Genomic DNA, 8192 nt, shown 5'->3' with positions numbered 1-8192 from the left:
GCCAGCATTCAAATGAAGCTGTGGGGGAAACACTGCTATTCCACTGAGACAGACAGTATTTGAGAGGTAATCGTGTAGCACTAAAATCAAATCAGAGCCTAATGATTTAATTATTTAGGCTTTCAGATTGTAATTCTCAGCATTCGTTGCTCTCACATTCAGTCTTAAACTATTTCAATAATTTCTAAACAGCTTTATAATTTGAAATTAATTAATTAAAGTTGTACTTACTCCTCAGTTTTCATTGAGTCTTAAGAATACTTAGCTGTCTTAAGAATAAATAATTATTTAGGGGCATTCTAGACTGAAAAGTGACAGTAGGCTTTTTGCACTGACTTCCATTTCTACAGGAAAGCTATGTTTAGGTTTGCTTAAAGAAGTTAGCATTGAGTAGTTTTTAATACATAGTCTGAAACTAGAAGGTGTTTGCTGCACACAGACTTATGGCTTGCAAAATGGCACAGACTTGTTCTGCGAAAGGCACCAGCAAGTGGTTAGTTATCTTGTGAACAATACAGAGTATACTTACATAAACTAACAAGGTCACCTGTGTATAGGCAGTCAGTCTCTGATGGAAATGAAAGGCAGTACTTGACTGCATTTACATAAAAGCATATTACTTCATAATAATATTTCAAGCATTTCCTTTATTGTGGATATTTCTGAGAGTATAATATAATTATATCATTGCTTCCTTCTCTTTCCTCCCTTTAGACCCTCCTGTCTACTTCTCTTTGCTCTCTTTCAAAGTTGTGGCATTTTTCATTAACTATTGCTACATGCATATGTGTGTGTGTGGTGCATATATATTACTAAATATAACCTGTACAGTATGTATAATGTTACCTATATGCTTGTTTCCAGGGCTGTCCATTTGGTACTGGATACCAAATTGATGTGTTCAACCTCCTCTCAGTCTGATAATACCAGTTTTGAGTATGACTCTGAAGTATAGCTTAGATTCTGTTGTTCATTTAAGGCATTAGGAGACTTTAAGAAAATTGCTTACTGTTACTAAGATAAATTTAACCATAGCAACTCTAAGACACAAGCAGCCTAGGACCCTGAAGAATTTATTGCTCATTGACTACAGAGGAAGAAGGATAAAAAGGACACATAACTGGGTAAATGTTCCATCTAAGCTCATCCTTTAACATGATAGAATGCAGGTAAGACAGTGGAAGTATTCTAATTATATATATATAGAGGAGAGAGAGGGAGAAAGAGATGTTGTGATAGAAATATGATATATATGTAGGGTTGATGTAAAACAAATAGTCCTGCATTCAGAGTGTCATCTGTATATCTCCATTGCAACAAAGAAATGCAGGAAACTCTGAGGCTTGTGCTTCCTTTACTAATATATCAAAACTATCAAGTACTTTACTTCCACCTCCCAATATCTCCTGAATGTTTCTGTGCATGTGTGTGTGTGTGTGTGTGTGTGTGTTGTGTGTGTGTGTGTGTATGTGTGGATGCATGTGTGTTTCACTACGGTGTATATAAATGTGGTATTATTCACATGTGTATACAGGTGTGGGCTACTGTGTTTGTTTGGAGACCAGAACAGGAGAGCAGGTATATTCCTTAGAGCTCTCTGTCATGTTTCATTGAAAATGACTCTTTCAGTAAACCCTTGCTAGAACTAGCAATCCCCAAGAATCCTCTTGCCTTTGTTGTCCACAGAACTAGAATTACGGATGCAGGGCACCCCACCAGACTTTTTTTTCTTACACCTGTCTTTTTACGTGGATGCTGGGATCCAAGCCTAATTCCTCATGCATGAGTACACGGCACTCTTCCCCTCTGAGCTGTCTTCTCAGTACTGCTTTCTGCTTTTCTACTTCACTGTTTCTTAGTGAACTACGCCAGGAACATAGATGAACACACATGTGGATATCTATAAAGTCAAATTCATCAAGTCAAATAAATTCACAAGCTCCATCACTTCTAGTGTCTGTAACTCTCCAATCTCCCCTCATTGCACCCAGTAGAGTTAGCAGTTGCCAATCACAGTTTCCTTAGCTCAGTCTTAATCACTAATATTAACTCTTGAATCACACATTACCTTTCGCAGTTTCGTATGTGTGCCATTACTCTTTGTTCCTAGCAAATGAGTCATTAATTTAGTTTTTGCCAACTCTTCTTCATTTTACCAACACAACTCAAGTCTATGTTTCTCTCCTGGCATTATTAATTTGGGGACAGATTTTTCTTTGTCTTGTAGAGTTGTCAAGCACTTGGTAGGATACTTAGCAGATTGTATATCAACTTGAAGAGAGCTATAACTCACCCCCAATCATGAAAGAAGAAAAGGACTTCAGATCTTGCCCAGTGTTCCTGAGTGAAAAAAGAAGAATCACTTCATCATCTCTTGAGAATCACTTCCATAAGTAAACATTCTTAGGGCTAGAGAGATGGCTCAGCCATTAAGAGCAAGCATTGTGCGGATCTAAGTTTAGTTTCCAGCATCCATGTTGGGCAGCTCAGAATTATCTGTAACTCTGGTTCAAGAGGATCTAACATCCTCTGCATAACTGCACTCACATGTACATATTCCACATGTATATACACATAATTAAAATAAAATAAATCTACAAAAAATGTAACCCAATCCACCCATGATTTACATGAAAAAGGTTAGACTCACTCTCCTTTATCTCTAATATGTGTACAGTACATCAACTCCAAGATTGACAAACATCTAGTTGGTTTCATCACACTAATAATTTTTGTCCCATCTACACACTACAAGAAAATTAATAGCTAAGGATACTTTGTAAGTAAGAAAAAAAAGTCCCAAAACAAAACAAAACAAAATGACTGTGGCCAGTTTCTATTAAAAGAATGGCCCTAAAGAAACACACCTGGTAGAAAGGATGCTGAGAATGGGAAAATTAGATTTTCACTAAAAGCCTTATTATTTGAACTAGATGAATAAATAAACAACTAATCAGTTTTGCAGACTGTATATCACAGAATTATTACCAGTTATTGCCATAAACTGCCCCTTTGACCACCAAATTACTTGTTGTCCACTTTTCTTTAACAATCCTATCTTTCTCAAGAAAAAATAAATAAATTCTCTACTAGTTATTCAATTATAACCAAAGCCAGGACTTCTTCCTCTGTTCCTAAGATGACTCTCCTGCTAAAGGGACACTCGAGTAAGAGAGGATGGCATGCCTCTCCCATTATTCCTGCACATGATCACAGAGACAATGCAGACAGTGATTCAGGAAGAGACCAGTCTCTAATCTCCAGTCTGTAGAAACAGTCAAACCTTGCTATGCAGAACTTGGGAATATGCCTGCCACTACCCTGGAGACGTTTCTGAACTTGTAACTTGTCAGTCCCCAGCCAAAAGGGCCTAATTTTACTATCAGGGCAGAAGTTCTTTTTGGTTCTTAGTCTCCATCCACATAAAGAGTGGGGGAAAAAAAGGAAAGCTTGTTCCTCTGGCAGGCTGCATATTTTCAGCCTCTTTTCTACTACAGAGATTTGGGTCTCTGAGCTGAAACCAAGACATGACTATGTAGACCAGAAGAGTGGCTTCTTCACAGATGTCAAATATCTTGGGTTAACAAATACATGATTTTTGAGAAAAGTAAAGCATGAGTTTCAGGTACAATCTCCCATCTCTGTATTTAATTATGATGTCTCTTCGAATCTGACAGAGTAGATTCAAAAGAAAGGGAATCACTTCAATCTTGTCTTTGCTCTACCTCCTAAGGCTGCCTTCTCAAAGCAACCCTTCGTGACTGCTTTCATTAGAGGGAGGAGACAGCTGTTCATCGTTTTGTTCTTTAAATATGTAAAACCGTCATTGACTCAGTGAGGTCCCTGAAGTTCGGAAATACGTGAAGAAAATGGTTTATTGACTTCTGGTTCTCAAGATTTAAGCTTGTATTAGGGGAGAATTTCCAGAAACATTATCCAGTGGGAGAATACATGCAAGGGGAAGAAACAATGTGGAATGATCAGAAGCAGGGGATCACAGAGCAGCCAATTAATGACAGCTGATTTGATTGATCCCCATGCTTTAAAGGTCGATCATCTCCTAAATCTCTACACTAAGAACATCTCTCAACAGAGTAACTTTTAGGGGACAAACACAACTCATATCCAAACCACAATAAACAGCATCTAACACTGAGGATGTCTCTTGTCGGGCATTCAATGACTGGTTATCAGTGTTAACATTAATTATGCAAGGCATATGTAAACATCCAAATGGGATAAAGTTTGTTGTACATTGTTCAAAGAAGAGCAAGCTGTGGATGTAATTGCTAGGAAAACATTTATAGACAAAGTAAGATTTTTAGAAAACATTCAATATCTTAGAACTTAAAAAAACAAAGAAAGATTCTGATTGTATTATTTAAACTTTAAATCAATCCTATGAAGTAAGGGATAGATAATCAATTTACAAATAATAAAATCAATCTTTGAAACTTTCTTTCTGATGCTGCACAACTAGGAAGAGGTAGGACTTAGATGAAGTTGGCATCTTCCAAATGTATGTGTCTCACTAAACGAGGAGGAATGTAGGAAAGGACCATAGGCATGGAAAACCATTAACAAGTGCAGCTGAAAAAGAAAGAGTGGTTAACAAAGAATTATGTGTTGAGATGGGCTTCATGGAAAAATGGGAGCTCATATTCAATGCCCTTACTGAGATGACCTGATAGTGAAAGACATTTTAACCAGTTCTTGACCAATGCTTCTTAACTAAACTTACATTTTATCCAAATTCAATAAACAATAAATTGTGATTATAAAACCTTCCTTTGTTTTATAAACACTTTAATGTATCCCTTTGTTATCTTAGGAGATACCATTGTTTTAAAGATATGGGATTTTTTCTTATGACAGAGAGTAAAGTTAGAATTTTGTCTTTTACAAATGTAAGTCATAGTGTTCAATGTTTCTTTTTAAAAAATTGCTTATACTACAGATAAAAATGGAGCAGTTTTCTTTACTCTCCTTGAAAATTTTTTTTGAGAAAGCATACTATGTTCAGTCTTAAAATATAGAATTAGGCATTGTTGTTTTTTTGGGGGGGAGGGCTTTTTTGGTTTTTGGATGGGGTTATTTGTTTGTTGTTAAGTTCTGCTTATGTGTTTGGTTGGTTGGTTGCTTGTTTCTTCTTTGAATGCCTTTCCTTAAAACTGGCAACCCCAAGGATGTACAAATGAGTTGATATTGCTGATAATCGTTTAACAAACTGGCTCCATCATTATTTATTCATTACAATACAGATGATTTTCAAAAGAAAAAAATAGGATATGGGATATGTGAGAGTCACTTAATTAGATAAATGGACATTGATAATTAGACAATTTGAGGAAAGATAATGTATTTGTCAGATATATTTAGGACAGCTTATTTAATAAATACCTTCTGGAGATGTTAATTCCTCTTGTGCTTAGCTGTGGTTTCTATACATATCCTGATGACATTACAGAGTTTCCTGGTCTGTTAATTGGCTTCTCCAAACGACAGAGATCTCATCCCAGGCTTAATGACTAGCTAAAGAATTCTGACTAGAATAGGTTATTAACAACAGGAAATAGAGCCTATATAATTGAAATTTATCTTAGACAAAAAGAGGCAGGAAGTGAAGACAAGAAAGGCTGGAGACCTAATAGTTGCATTCCTGGATATTGAAGAGTAAAGGCTGAAAAGGAATATATCTGCCCTAAAATGGTTAATATCATTTTACTTTATTTGTATCTCCTTGGAAAGCTTTATTTTTATACTAGTTCATATTAGTAAGACAATTTTATGGTATGTTCAATAGGAGTTAATCCTCATGACCTAATAAAGGTTCTGAATTATGTTTAAATCCCACATGAAAATGAAAATATAAACCTACTTCTAACCCAGTACCTAAAATGCATTAGAAGGAGGCACTGGTGTTCTCCATCAGTCAAGTAATCAAATAATAACTTAGAACCACAGGCAGCTCATTGAGGAAGAATATCAATTGTTTAAAAACAAATATGTTATATGCACATGGTTATCATTCAAATTGTGCAGGTAAACTTCAGCCTGTGTAGTGACAATAGGGAGTTTATATGCTCTAAAAGTGGGAAATAAAACACAAAGAAAAAAGGCAAAGTTTCTTATAAATTCAGATAGGAACAAGTATAAATCCAAATTAGAATCAAATCCAGTCAAACTCAGAAAAAGACAATACATGTAAAATTACTTGATGCACTGTATAGCCTTGGCAAACATGAATCAAATGTCTAAACCTTGATGAGTTTCAAGAGTGCACATATAAAAAATTATGATTATTTTTATTTCTCAAATTCAGTCACACAGATCTTTTGAGATCATTCTTGTAAGATGACAGAGACTTTCCATAAGAAGCCAATGAATGAGAAATAACAACTTGAAGGTCTTCTTATGCACTGTGGCTGAGAGAGTGTGAAAGAAAAACAGAAGCTAAAATTATTATGAGTAGGTCCCCAAGAAAACACAGAGTGGGCATGAGAGGTGGTTGCTAGCCTGAAGTAATGGAAAGGGACACAGTCCAACACGTGTCAAAACTTCAAAGACTTTTATTACAAATATTTATTTATTTTGTGCATGTAGTTGTGAGACCACACACATGCTAGTGTGCGTAGGTCAGAGGATAACTTGAGAGAATCAGTTCTCCTACCACACAGGTCCTAGGAATTGAACTCAGCAAGCGTCATTACCAACTGAGACATCCTCCAGCCTCAGTCTCTATGTGCAGGTATTGCAGAGATGCGCTACCATACATAGGTTGTACTGTAATACTTGAACATTGTTACTATTTGGTACATCACTATTAGATTCAGTACAAATTTTATTCTTTATTTCTATAATATTTTATTTATATCATTTTATTGTTTGAGTTGTCTGACTGCTTTGTTTTGCTCTTATGTTTATTTAATTGATGTGTTTCATTTGATTTTATGGTTTTGAGACATCATCCCACCATGTAGCCCAAGTTGTTCTTAAACTCCCCATCATTCTGCCTCCACCTCTTGAATCCCAGCTGTGTACCCATTCTTGTCCTGACCTGTTCTACTGTTTTCTTTTTTTCTCTTCTTTTTCTTTCCTTGCTATTCCCCCTGAGGGAAAACTCTAACTCTGTGATACTACAGAGAGAATATAACCTAAAAAGAACCAGTCAAACTGTCAAAAAGGATAGAGGAAAAGGATTTGACCCAGAACCAAACAATGACAAGGAGCACAGGATTCTGCCTGATGGGAAAATCTTCTCCATACGGTTCATTGCTAAGCCAGCAAACCGCAGCCCTGAAGAAAGCATGGACTTCCCTGACACCAGATACTCTGCTTCAAAATGATACCAAATTTAAGTTTTATTAATGTGTGGAGATTTCTGACAACGTCTTTGAAAAATTGCAGCAGGTCCCGTCAGCGACCTATTTGACAGTCGTATGTGGCAGTCTTTTTCCTTCTCTTTCTTCTCACACTAAAACCGACTAGAGTAGAAACTGTCAGTCTCCCCTCACCTACAGAATGCCTAATTTATGAGAATACTTCTTCAGCTATCCATTTTTCCTTGCATTTTTTGAAGTCAACTTAAAATATGAGTCTTAAAACTATACACCACGCGTACTTATGAAAGACTAACTTCTTGGTGAATGAAAATGACGATTAAGAAACTGTCAAACAGATGCCAGTTCCTAGGATTACAGTCAGAAAGACAAGAACAGCTGGCGTTTTATTTGAATGTTAGATGTAAAGCATAGTTGGTGCTCCTTACAGGAGGTATTTGGGGTTTCTAGCCACTCATCTTCTCTTTTCTATTGATGCTTTGTAGGTGAGGCTGCTCATTTGTTTCCCAGCCTCCCAGACCCAAAATAATCACAAAGAAGCTATATTAACTACAATACTGCTTGGCCAATACCTTAAGCATATTTCTAGCTAGCTCTTGCACCTTAAACTAACCCATTTCTATTATTTTATATTTTACCACAATGTTTTTGGTTTACCAGTACCAACGCAAGAGCGTCTTTCTCCTCCGGTGGCTACCTGGCATCTCACTGACTCCTCTGTGTCTACCTGGAATTCCTGCCTTGCCCTTGCACTGCCATAGGCCTAAATCAGCTTCTTTATTAACCAATGGTAATAAAACATATTCACAGCATGCAGAGGGGAGTCCCACAGCAATGTTAGCTTAGTTGCTC

The sequence above is a fragment of the Arvicola amphibius genome, chromosome 13, assembly GCF_903992535.2.
Source record: "Arvicola amphibius chromosome 13, mArvAmp1.2, whole genome shotgun sequence".
Taxonomy (NCBI): domain Eukaryota; kingdom Metazoa; phylum Chordata; class Mammalia; order Rodentia; family Cricetidae; genus Arvicola; species Arvicola amphibius.
This window is presented reverse-complemented; position numbering follows the sequence as displayed.